Here is a 13,197-nt window from a genome sequence, read left to right as displayed (position 1 = left end):
TCCCCCAAATTGGGCAGTGACCCTATTTCATGCCCAGCCTCCTCTACCCCACCAATGTCACCATAGCTGTGCACCTTGTACTTCCCAAGGAACACACGCTATGGAGCACTGGTATGTTGTGCAGCACGAGTCAAGGGCAAGTGCTGTCCTCTCACAAGAGCCTTGCTTTGATTTTGTTGTTCTTCAGCTCCCTGGCACAAGGTCTTCTCGGGAGCGGCCGCTCGGGTGCCGTGGCCAATGGCGGGCAGGGCTGGCCCTTTTCCTTCGGGAAACACGCTCCTGCCCGTAATTCAGTTCCGTTGGCCCCTCCGTTTGGTGAACAGGAGCGGTGGTAAGGCCTCGGGCTGGCCCTCAGTGCGGGCTGGCTGTTGGAGAGGGGGATGCAGCCCATGCTGGCGTGGGCCATGAGGCCACCTCTGGCAGAGGGGGCGCCTCACTCCGAGACTCATGGCGAGCCGCCCAGCACCGGGAGACTACGCGTGGCCTTGCGCCTTCCGCCGCGGGTACCACCGATCTTCGGGGCGCAGCCCCGGGCTCCCTCTGCGTGCCAGGGCCACAGCGCAGGTGCCACCACCCCCACGCCTGAGCGGTACCCACAGGTACCGCACCGGCTGCCGCGGTGGGGGGCGATGGCGCAGGTTCCCCCGCACCCGCCGCCACGGCAGGAGGCAATGGCGCGGGTACGCCGCTACCCGCATGCCGGGGACGACAGCGAGGGGCGCTGACAGCCGCCATGGCGGGCGGGCTGCGCGGGGCAAGCAGCGGCGACCGCGGGCGTAGCAGCGGGAGTGCGTCAGCGGCAAGGGGCGGGGAGGCCGCCGGGGAGGAGGCTATAAAGCGCCGGGCAGCGGCACTGTGCTAAGCGGAGGTGAGTCGGTGGCGCCGCCCACTCGGTCTCCATTCATTGCCGCGCCGCGGGGGCTCCCGGCCGACTGAGGTGAGGCGCGGCGGGTGCGAGGGGCAGCTTGCGGGGGCGTCCCGCAGGTGGGAGGGCCGGGCGGCTGCCGGCAGAGGCCGGGGAAAGGCAGGCCGGCGGGCGCGGGGCGTGCAGCCCGAGTGGGGATGGGCCGGAGCGGCCGCGGCCCCTCGCCCGCCGCAGGCCCCGGCAGTGCCCCCGCAGTGCCCCCGCCACCCGCGCCCCCACCCTGTGGCAGCGCCCGGCCCCTCCGCGGCCGTGGCAGCGCCGGGCAGGCGCCCGCCCATCCCGCCGTGCGGGCCGCCGGGGGCTGGGGGCAGCCCCGCCGGGCGAGAGTCGCGCAGGCTCTCCCGCGGCGGGGGGCGGCCCGGCCCGGCCCCTCCGGCCTCGCCTGGCCCCCACGGCGTGCGGGCCGTGGCTAGCGCGGTGCTAAGTTTGGTGCGAGTTTCGGCCCAGGCCACTCCGTGTCGGCTAGGGCCAGCCATCTTCTGTGGGTGCGTCTGTTGTAGCTGTGCAATTCTTCGTATTATAGACACACTCGTGTGTAACGTCTAATATACGTGCATCTACCTTTCTGCATATATATGAAAATAATTGCAGTGCTACCATAGGTGCCTCCCACAAAAGATGGCTCTGTGTGTGCGTGTATGTGCAGATGCGTGTGGACATGCACAGTGACACACACACATGCTCTTCTGTGTCCCTATGTGTGATGTGTGGGGTTCGGGAATTTAATTTTGAGATGGGGTTGATTCCCTCCCTTAAAACAAGGGGAAGCATCTTGCCTAAGATATCTGTTGATGTAGCGTTGCTATCCTGCTTACGGAGTGTTAAATCCAGCCTGAGAAAGTGGGTTATTCCGTGAGCTGGAGCAGGAGGTTTTATTAGCATTAATGAAAAACCAGATCCACTGATTCACTTATTTTTATTTACGTAATAATGTCCTGTTTAGAGGAAACCGTTGAAGAGTGATCTTCAGGCTGTTCTGGGCTGTGGAGTTTTCAGTGTTAATGATGAGAAATTTGGAAAGCTAGCCTGTGGTGAGGAGGAACTTCCCAGCTGATACTTGAGCTTTTGTGTGTGTGCAGGAGGGAGGTGGGAAGTTGGAGCAGCAGGAGTGCAAGAATTGAGCTGCACCGTTGGTCATAGTCTGGTATATAACCCAGCAGCTTTTAAGGGGAAAAGTATTGTGGCAGGGTGATCAGTGTAAGAAAAGAAGTGCTGCCTTATTGGAGGATCTATAAAAAATTGCTGCAGATCAGAGTGAGCATGGTCTCGCCTTCAAACTCTTCCCCTAGGAACTGAGTGAATCTTCTGTGTCCTTAACCACACCTGCATCTTTCTTGTTTGATTCAGTAGCTTAATTTAGCGACTGAAGAACTTGTCACTTCTTGTCTTAATGGTCACTAGTAAAATATTTTAGTATGTATTTCATAGAGGGGGGAAAAAACATTAGGGCAGTGTGGTTTTATACTATAAATTCAGGTATTAAAATTCATTGCAATGATCACTGAAGTAATGAATGAAAAGCTGCTGAGGACTGTGATACAGCAGACAGGTGTTAAAGTTGCTCACCCGTTCCCCTTCCCCCAGTCTGATCTTTCTTAGCATCTGCTCTATATGGAAGAAAGTGCCTTTCGTTACTGTTGTCGAGGATGAGTAATTAAAATGGGATTCTGCTGTACTCTTCCAGTATAATCTCTCCAGCAATGTGTGATCAAGACACACAGTACCAAGTTTCTTTGGAGTGTTTCATAACTAGCTCCTTTACAAAGAAACATTACTCTGAGAAATTACTTGAAAAGTACTCTTAATTTCTTCTGCACACATACTAAGGCAGATAATATCTCTACATTTTTAATTATTAAAACCAGGTCTTGTGTGTGTGTGTTTTTTACGTCTGTTAGTATTGTAAAGGTAACTTGTGTTGGGTCTCACTGAGCCCTTGTAGTGCTGTGCTTTGTATTGGTAGCTAGAAAGGTGGTGGTAACACACCAGGGTGTTGCCTACTGAGTGGTGCTCACACAGCATCAAGGCTGTCTTCAACCTTCCCTCCCTCACCAGGACGCTGGGGAAGATCTTGGGAGAGAAGCAAGAGCAGCTGACCCAAACTGACCAAAGGAGTATTCCGTACCATATGAAGTCTGCTCAGATATAGAAGCTAAGGGAAAGGGGGAGGGGAGGAAAAGGCGGGGCATTTGTTATATAAGTTTGTCTTCCAGAGCAGCCGCTACACATAGTGAAGCCCTGCTTCCTGGGAAGTTGCTGAACAGTGCCTGATGATGGGAAGTAGAGAACAACATCTTCTGTTTTCCTTTGCTTCACCCTGTTCGACCTCACTATTGCTTTCATTAGACTGCCTTTGTATTGACCCGCAGGTTTTTTTATCTTTCTCCCCTGTCCTGTCCTGCTGAGGAGAGGAGTAATAGAGAGGTTTGGTGGGCACCTGGTGTCCAGCCAAAGTTCAACCCACCGCACTCTCCTTACTTACCCAAACATCCTGGCTGTGCAGGTTGGTTTAAATAGTTGTGATTGTGTACGTATTACTGTGCAGAATCTTCACTGGAGAAAGACTGAGGAAGTTCACTTCAGTGTTAAGTGGATGGTTATTAATGCTTTTGTTTTCATTTTTAAATGTGAAAAATTGAAATCTTTGCTACAAAATCACTAAAAGAAGAACATGGAATTTACTGGTATTAGAGAAATTAATCAGATTAGAAGAGGCCTTTGCTTATGTTCTTATAAGATATTGATACCAAGCTTATTATACATCTTGTACCAATCAATGAATATCAAGTGGTAGTAGTAATCATTGAAAGGTATTACCAATTATGCTTCTAAACTTCAAATACAAGTAGTAATATTAGAGCTGGAGCAATGTGTACTATGCTTATTTTAACATTGCTATTCCTTAGATACTTCTCTAGTCAAGTTACTAGTTTCTCACTTCCTCACAGGTAAATGGCTTCCTCCAGACTCATGGGGTTGTAACCTAGCCATCAAATTGTATCAGCTATACATTGCAGAAAGCCATAGCTATCCTTTGATCTGTGAAATGGAGTTTGTGGCAGCTATGGTAGAGATGCATACTTTTCTTTGTAACTGCTTTCATCGGTGAATGTCTCTTGGGTAATCATTTCATAAACTGTTTAAGAACAAAACCCTTTTTCATACAATAGAAATGGATTTTTTTTAAAAATCAAGCAAGCAAAATTCAATACTCTCAAACTTTTGCGTCCAGCTGTTAGAGTATAAATTAAACAATCCTGAGAGGAAAAGCCTGGCTTGATATGTTTCCTCTGCTGCATTGTTTTAAATGACTGAAATGGCATATGCAGTCTCGATAGCTTTTCTCTGATGTTTTTTCCAGTATTGCCTGCTGATTTTTTTTAACAATGGGATGTGACAACATATATTTAATTGTTATAAAGTTAGTTGGTGTTCTCCAGTGAGGCTGAGACTTCAAAGAAGCTTTTAAACATTTCCCTAAAATACGTAAAAGTATCCTGCCCAAGGGGAATGATGAGCTTTCAGATCTTCCCTAAAAATGTCACTAAAATTAGTGAAAACTGTCAGGGCTAACATATCTTTGCCTGTTTTAAAATTTAATTGGAAAACCTGCTGGTGTTTAAAATGATGCATCTGTATGTACTAAATGATTCCTTGATTTGGAAGTCTAGGAAGTTGCATTAGTCTAAATTGTGATCAGAACTGTGTGGTGTACAGCTATTCAAAATAGCATTTTTAGGGTTTTGATTTGTTTTCAAATCTAAGTTGTTCCTCTCTTGGTCCTGTACTTGGTTTTGTAGTAAAATAACATCTTATGATTTTACCATTGCTGTAGTGCGGGGACCTGTGGATTCACAGGACCAGCATCTCTCCCTTCTACTTATGGTTAGAAATTGTTTAGGGGCCATATGAGTTGAATTCACTGCTACTCTTTGTTCTAGGCTTCATCAAAACATGTAAAGTAAGGGTGGTCAAATAGTTTTCCTTAATTCTGTGGATCACTGAAGAGGAGGAATAGTTGGTAAAGGTGTGGCCTCTGTCAATCAGTAGCCCCTGAGGCAGTGCTGGAAGAATACACCCTGTTCAGGAGTTTGAGCATAGCAGTGGTGGGTCTGCTGCTGCACCAGCCTTTCCCAGGCACCGAGTATTGATGAACTTTGAATGGTGTGGAATGTTGTATTAGTCCTAAGTGACTTTATACTTTTAATACAACGGGTGTAATGTGAAGTTTATTTAGGTTGGCAAATATGTTGGTAGAAGACCAATCTTTTATCTAGCTCAGGGGTCCTCAAACTGTTTAACCAGGGGGCCGGCACGCGGATGCAGTGGCAGGCAGTCATCTGCAGCTGCTTGGCTTCCCCTCCGAACCCCCGGAGGGGGGGGGTTCTGTAAATACTGGGGGCTGGATTGAGGACCCCAGGGGGCTGTATCCAGCTTGCGGGCCGTAGTTTGAGGACCCCTGATCTAGCTCTTCTGCAAATAGAAAGGCTTGAATAGCACTTCTCACAGCTGTTGTAGAATTAGCCAGCAATAATTGGAGAAATTTAATTTGTGAGTTAATAAAATATTTGGGATGTTAACAATAACAATGTAAATGTTATTACAGTGCAGCGCAGACAACAGGGTTTTAAAGTGTTGAAGTATTTCTTTTGCTACTGCAGCATTGAGAGTTTGTTGTCAACCTTTACGCTGAAGCTGCAGAAGGGAGTTTTCTGAAGAAGCAGGAGGTAACTACCTGATTCCTGCCACTGAGGCTTAAAGCAGAACACTGTTTCAGGGTTAATATCATGAACTGGCAGTGGTAGTACTGTTCCAGTTCTTTATGTAGTATGGTGTGGTGATAGGTTCAGAGGTATGATTAACTTGCTTATCTTTGTTCTAACCACCCTCCACCCAAACAAGCAAGTCATGTCTGTATTTCTAGTGAAGATCAGTTATTGTAGTGAAGACATTTTTTTCAAAAATTGGATAGCCTAGGTACTAGGAGTTTAGCTTAGTTTGATTCTTACAAATGTATGTAACAGTGAGAAGCAGAGGAAACAGTGTTATGTTCAAGAAGTGTGTAAGTTCTTGGAAGGATGTCAGGAACAGTTGGTGGAGGTAAGGACAGGATGATACCAGGGAGGAGGTTATATACAAGTTCCTTTCCACTGTTTACAGACATTCTTGCTAAAATTGAGAACGTCAGTCCTGCAGTAACATGTTTACCTAGTGAATGCACGCTAACAAATGTTTATATATAATGCAGCTGTGATAAGCTGAAATAAAACAGCAGTGGCTATACTCAGACAGTTGTGGGGAAAAAAATGAACTATCTGCAAGTGTGAGACTGCTGAAAGCAAAGGCATACAGAGCCATCAGGAATATTCTCTGTCTGCTAAGGAGTTTGTTAAATATTGGTTCTGATGGCAATAGGTATGGACATGATGGCATAGGTATGAGTAGAAGTGATTCATTTTGGGAAATATAGTGTGCCCTGAGCTGTTGCTCATTTGTGTCATCCCTTTGGAAAGCTTAGAGAAGTGGGATATCGGGTTGTTTGAACAGATTCCTGAGAGTTCTGAGCAGTGAAATACACTCCTCTGTTTTATTGTTCCTTTGTTTTGGATCAGGACTTCTACATAAACAAGAAATACTAGACCTTGCTCCTTATTTTTCCATTCTAGCTGAAACAGCCTACAAGATGCCTGACTCCTTCCTAGCTTAGTAGTCGTATTGTTACTAGGTGTGAATTTGTTTCTTGAACGCTTATTTATCAGAGGATGGAGTTTACTTCCAGTTTTCTATTTCATATGTGTCTTTTTTCCATCCTTCTGAAGATAGGATGAGGAGGAAAAACATATTCACTGCTGTGCCCAGCTGTGAGCTTGATTGGGGTTGTCTGTCTGTGTGGCCTTTGGTGCTGCTTTGCATGGACGTATGGAAATGATTATACCTACCACTGTATTTGTGAGAATGGTGTCTCTCATCTGGGATGGTAGCTTGAAATATCTCTTTACGAAATGACTGGGCTCAGACTGACACTCAGTTATGACTTCCTCATGTCTGTTGCCCAAGCATGGTATCTGAAAGCACAATTACTTCCTTTGAATGTGCTGGAAGTCTGTGGTATCTTGTCATCCAATTTTCACCCATCTTTCCCTTGAATGGGAAGGTAGTTCCTTCTAGCTATCTCTGTCCCTAGTTTGTCTGGTTTTTTGCTTCCACCGTGTTGTGGTAAGTCCACAAACTGCATTGCCTGTTCATAATTTTGTTGTACACTGTCAAGCCTTTAGCTGTGTGCAGCTGAAAGAATTTGCTACTGTAGAACACTAAGCACAAATAGCAGGTAGAATTCAGAATTTTCTTTTATTAAGCACCATATTTTTAACCATCTGTCATCTTCTGAAGAACACTGTAATAATGGTTGGAGATAGATGCCTATTTCCTTTTAAGAATTGCACTTTTTCCCCCAATCTGCTGTAAGGTTTAAATTCTTACTGCTTCCAAATGTTACACTTGCTGTAGTGCTGATTTCCAGATTCTGATCCTCATACTATTGTAAATGGGCCATAAGGCCCTATAGTCAGACTATGAAACTTCTCAATTCAATGTACTTGCTGGTCTGGAAGAAAGCTTTAGGGTTGACTGATAGGGAGCTATTGTTGCAGTTTTGTTTGTTTGCTTTCCCTGCTTCACTTGTGTGATCAACTCCTGCTGAGAAGATCCCATGTCAACCTCCCTTTCTGCATTTTCAGTTGAATCTCCCACAAGACCAAGGCAATTGCTCCTTTCTTAGTTCTAGGTCTTCAGCTGTAAATTACATTAAAAACAAGACAAAGGCGAGAAGAGCTTGAATTCTCCTTAGCCATTGAATTCCCTATAGCTTCTCTGCTGAAAGCTATGACATACACAGACTTCATGTGGCATAGTTGTAGCTCAGGCAGCTGTTTTAGTAACTCTTTGGGTATGGAGGGTATGATTGCAAAGCTTAAGGACCTGCTGCTCAGCATTAGTAACCATGATCACCATCACATTTGAATTTGCTTATGGAATACTCTCAAAGCAGTCATGAAGAGTTGCTGTTTGGCTGGTGAGCAGTAACTCATTAGGCTGTTCTAATGTGTCTGAAGTTGGCTGACTTAATCTGTGCTTTTAAGTCCACCCCAGTTGTGAGGATAGGGGAGAGGACAGCGTAACAGTGTTTTAAAAATAGATGCAAATGTACCCATAGGTTATTGCCACACCAGTCTCACTGTGGTGTTAGGTTAGTTACATTAGGCTTGATAGTCCACCAGCTGTCTAGCCACATTCAGCGGGTTTTATCTAAGTATCATCAAGAGAGGAGTTTTCTTACTTCTTAAATCACTAGAGTATTTGAGATGGCCCTTCCAGACTGGAAGGATGTTAGAAGAAGATATGAAGGCTTGAAAACTGAGCAAGTTGCTGAGTAACATGGGTGCCAGGTGGGCATAGGAGATAGTCTTCTGATAGCAAGTGGCAAATACAGCTGCAAAAAATTAGGAGGCATATTTTGTTATCTTGTTGAAGAGGTGCCTGGAGAAGCATGAGGAGGACCTAGCTGTGGAAGACAACCAGGGACAAGAGCAGCATGGCTGGATGTGTTCCAGATGGCTGGCCAGTCACCTGAGGAGAAGGAAGCTGAGGACTTGGACTAATTATCTTAGCATAGTTTTTAAATTATTTTTATATTAGAAAAGGATGAACAACCTTTTTACTTAAATGTTTCCAAGTATTTGGATAGAAGCAAGAAAAAGCATTTAAAAACAGTCCCTCCTGATTTAAAGCATTTGATCTTGAAGAAATAAAAGCAAAGAATGTTCTGTGTTTGTGACAGCTGGTAGTCTAAGCAAAGAAATGTTTATGTAATTTGTCTGTTAATAGAGTTGGTAGAACTTAACAATTTTAGAAGTGACAGATGTGGTATTTTTTTTGTGTGTGTAGTTGAAGCTGAAAGGCTCAAAACACTGCTTTTTAAAAAACTTCTATTTTCCTTCCAACTTCTATGTCTTTTCACAGCTTTCACCAAACCACCAATTGGACATTGCAAGGTGGGAAAGCAACATAACAAAATGGAAATTGTGTTCCTGCTGTTCTGGTTGAGGATGTGACTGCTGGTTTGGTGCATCATCAGATCTGGCTCTGGAGTGTGGCTTGGGACTGCTGCAGTGTCCTGGCTTAGTTTTGTCTGAAACATCAGCAGCTAGTCTATAAATGGAGATATTGGTTTAGTATTTCTCTTCTCACTGTGCTACCCCAGTTGTAGCTTGTAGCTAGCCTAGGAGATCATGGTAGGATTATATTTTTAAGATAGACCTTGGTTCAAGTGTGTGATGATGCATAAGAAATGCACGGCAGTCCTTGAGGTTTTCTGTGATCAATACTTCAGCACTCCTTTAAATAGATTAAAGCTTAGGTCAGACACTACTGCAGTTTACTTTTTGTCTGAGTAGGCCAGTACTTCATCATGGGGCTGGACCTGATGTGTGTCCTACAGACTGGATTAATTTTCCTGTTTTAGCAGAAGAATGCTGCAGGTCATAGCTTGAGCACCCCAGTGTCCTTTCTCTAAACTTCAGATATTAATGGGGGCCCCCATCACCCCCCCCAAAAAAACCCCAAATAAACAAAACCAACCCCAAACAAAAAAACAAATAGTAATTAAGTTACAATTATTTATTGTTAAACAAGCTTTTAATCTGAAGATTGTTCATGTGCTAAGTAGCATGAAGTTAAATTTTGCACATATTTTAATATCAGGCAAGATTATCTGTCCCAGTTATTTTTTTGTTGAAAAGTTCTTGGTAAATTATTTGTGATTATTTTTTTAAAGGAAAAGGAGTTGTGCAGTTAAGTTTTGCTGTGTCAGTAATTGCATACTTCCAGTACTTGTCAAGTTTTGATCCATCTTGTGTTCAAGTATCTCATAATTTTGGTAAAGCATTTCTTATACTGAGAATCATATTGAGTTAATGGTTATTCACATCTTGTAGATGGGAAGTTCAGGCGGATCAAGTAACATGTCTGTGCTGGAGCTGGTAGTTCATCCTGATTCTTCTAAATTCTTGGCTGGCAGCCTAACCACTGAGACTTCAGCTGCCCTGAGACAAAGGCACCCAAAACCAGTTTTAAGCTGTATTTAAGCCCTCTGACAAGCCAAAAGCTCTGTTGTTTCCTACAGCATATCTTGCTGCTATTTCATAGCACTCAGTATTGAAGGTCTGCAAGAGGATGAACAGATCTGTCAATTCCTGCTGAAATGCATGTGTGAGCTGGAAGCTGTATGTATTGTGCATTTCTCCCTCATGCACTTCTAAGATGGAATAGGAGTTGCAGCTATAATTTATAATTAAATTAGCAATGTTGCCCACTTATTATACTTTTTTAACCTTAATACTTATAGTAATAAAGATTTTGTGAATAAGGAGCTGCCTCATTTGCACAGGAACATGTTCACTAATCCTGTTAAATGTGCTTTTTGTTGATGTTCCTTGAATTGATCTCCATTACCCTCTGGTGCTGCAGCTGTTCCTAAAAAAGGACGTGCTGTTTCTCGCATAGTAGCTTGCATAATGTTGACAAAGGGGAAAGTCATGCAATTCCACGTTAGAGCAGAAGTTGCTCATGTGAGTTTATAACATACATTCTTTAATGCTATTATTGGAAATGGTATGGTTATGAGGAGTGCAAGATTTGCTCTCTTTCACTTGAAACATGAAAAGCCTAACTTGCCTCATTTAAGAAACAGACTTTATTCCCCCCTCCTAAACACACACTTCCAATATGCCTTTTGTACAAATGGTCATGATGATTTTGGTTGTTTAAGGCTACGTTGCATGTGCTTAGTCAACCTGACTGCCAACCAGTTGGAGTGGTACCCGATGATAAGAACATGGGTGTTTTACAGTCATGCAATGCAGAGTCTTAAAGCAACAAAAAGGAGTATGAGGGACTGTGTGGCTGAGACTTACACTGTTCCTGCCACCCCTAGAGAAAAGAAAGTGTACTAATTTTGCAAAGGAAAACTGAAAAGCTATTTTTCTCCTTCCCTTTTCCTCTCTCCTGCTTTACTTGAGAATGGCTGCATGTGGAACCATCTGTATTTTTACTTTGTTAAAAACACTGACAAACCAATTGTGGTTTTGTGAGGGAAATGTATTAATGTATTAGTATTGGAAGCTATCTGGCTTGTCTTTGGTAGGTTATTTTGCCTTTTGAAATGAAGATGCTTGCATTTTGGACTGTTGAATATTTCCTTATGCTCTGCTGTAGAGTGGCATGGGACACTTGCCTTTCATCACCTGTTTAATGCTTTTAATATAACTGAACTTTCTGTGTATAGTGATTTCTTCAAGGATCTGGTGAATTTACCTGTTGTGAAATACTTCTGATGTCATCAGCACTGAGACAAATTACATAACACAAGTGTTTGAAAGCTTGTCACTTTACATGTTGAATCTGCAACACGTACGGTTAGTACTAGTGATAAATGGTTGTTCAGCAGTGGTGCTGAGTAGATGTGCTTCAGTTCAGTGTTGAACATTGCTCTGTATTGGGTTTTTTGCATAACCTGTTCTCTGTAAATGATACAAGATGAAAAGTCAAAAGTGACTAATATAAGTGAGTTGGGAGTGAATGAAACCAAAGTATGCTATATGAAAGTGTTAAGTAACCCAAACAGCTAAACAGAAAGGAGGCCTTTGAATGATTTCTTAGGGCAATTCAATGAATTTATGAATTAGAGGGAAAGAGGTTTTTGTTGTGTTTGCTTATAAGCAAAGATTTGGTGGTTGCTTTTATTTTCATAGTGTTGTAGGGTTTATAACTGATAATCTACTGAATTTCTCATTGCATATTTTGTTTTGATCATCTGTTATTTTATTCTACAAAAATGTCAGGAATTACTACCTAGAGGCTTTCAGTGATAGCTTGTGGCTTCCTTGTCTGTCGTGTAATAACAGACAAATTGAGCAGAGCTTTTGTTATTCTCAGTTATCTGAGCACTTTAAGTATTTCTTTAATACTGGAGGGGGGTTTCCCATTTCTGCCAGCATACAGAAAATTAAGTTTTGTGTTTTTCATGTGTCTGTATTTGCTTAAAGCAGAATTTACTGGGCCTGTTGCAGCTAACTGGGTGATATATCCTCTTCCTTTTGTAGAAGCAGCGACATGTAGTCTTGCACTTCACCTCTGTTCCTCTGTAATATAGCAGGCTAGTCTGTTTGCGTACTGCTGGTGTGTTTCAGAGCTTAATATGGGTGGGCAAACGGCATCTGCTCAAAGTGAGGAGACCCGTGGTGCATGAACTTGTTCTCTGGCAGCAGCTGCTCTGTGCATTGCTGCTGCATTCAGAGGTGTGCATGCCTCACCTTTGGCTGTTCAAGTCCCTTCTCTTGCAAACAGGGAAGGCTGCTGTTGAGTTTCTTCCCTGCTTCTGCCCTGTTAGTAAGGGCAGCACCTGGAAGGTGGGAAGGAACAGGTGGAGAGAGATGCAGCTAAGCATCTGTCTGAAAGGGGCCATGAGTAGTAATAGCTGGAGGGATGTGAGAGGCTGGAAGAGAAGGCAAGAGAAAATCCACACAACAGAAGGGGAAGGAATGAGCTGAATTTGAAAGGAAATGGCTGTGGGAAGTGTGTGTGTGTGTATAGCTAAACAATAGCATTCATGGAAAAGCAATTTCATCAGCAAAAGTGTTAAAGGTGGCAGTTGTAAATGCCAATGGAATCATGTCCCAAGTTTGTTTTTCAGTTTTGACTGAAAAAGCCTTCTGTAGAAGGAGCACCTCTGTTTATTCAGGTAACTTAATAGTAGTATATTATTGCTGCTAAAAAGTTTTTAAAATGCAGGCTTTTAAATTGCTGCTGGGTGAGTCAAAATAAAATGTTCTTTTGAACTTTATTTTCTTGTATCAAAAGAACATGCTTTTGGAAACAATCAGCTGGTAGGCATGCTAACTGGCCAGTTGAGAGAAGTTCTGAACAATGCTTTGTTTTCTTCAGAGATGGATTTAAATACAAAGTATCTGGAATAAATGAACTTATTTCTTGTTACCTTTTTTGGGCTGTTTACTTTTTGACTGGCCACTTACTGCTTAAATCTGTGGCCTCAAAACCGTCAGCTGGGAGGAGGTTACTGAGCCTGCTGCCTCAAGGCAGCATGCGGTGTATTGTAGGTGTGTTGCTAACGGGGAGCTTGTATGGTGGAAGTCTGCCCCTTCTGGGTCTAGGGGGGATCTATGGCCTGAACCCTTCCTTTTCTGCATATCAACACA

At 43.7% G+C, this 13,197-nt stretch overlaps 1 protein-coding gene across 5 annotated transcripts in view; it reads left to right on the top strand.

Annotated features, from left to right (window-relative positions):
* Window positions 1-841: 841 nt before the first annotated feature.
* FAM169A (family with sequence similarity 169 member A) overlaps window positions 842-13,197 on the top strand; it is a 29,169-nt gene continuing 16,813 nt past the window's right edge. For all 5 annotated transcript variants that reach the window (XM_055791589.1, XM_055791590.1, XM_055791594.1 and 2 more), the window contains exon 1: window positions 842-937. The gene's annotated coding sequence lies outside the window, so the exon portion shown is untranslated. The remainder of the gene's footprint in view (window positions 938-13,197) is intronic.

Source organism: Falco peregrinus, chromosome Z (genome assembly GCF_023634155.1).
Source record: "Falco peregrinus isolate bFalPer1 chromosome Z, bFalPer1.pri, whole genome shotgun sequence".
Taxonomy (NCBI): domain Eukaryota; kingdom Metazoa; phylum Chordata; class Aves; order Falconiformes; family Falconidae; genus Falco; species Falco peregrinus.
This window is presented reverse-complemented; position numbering and strand designations above follow the sequence as displayed.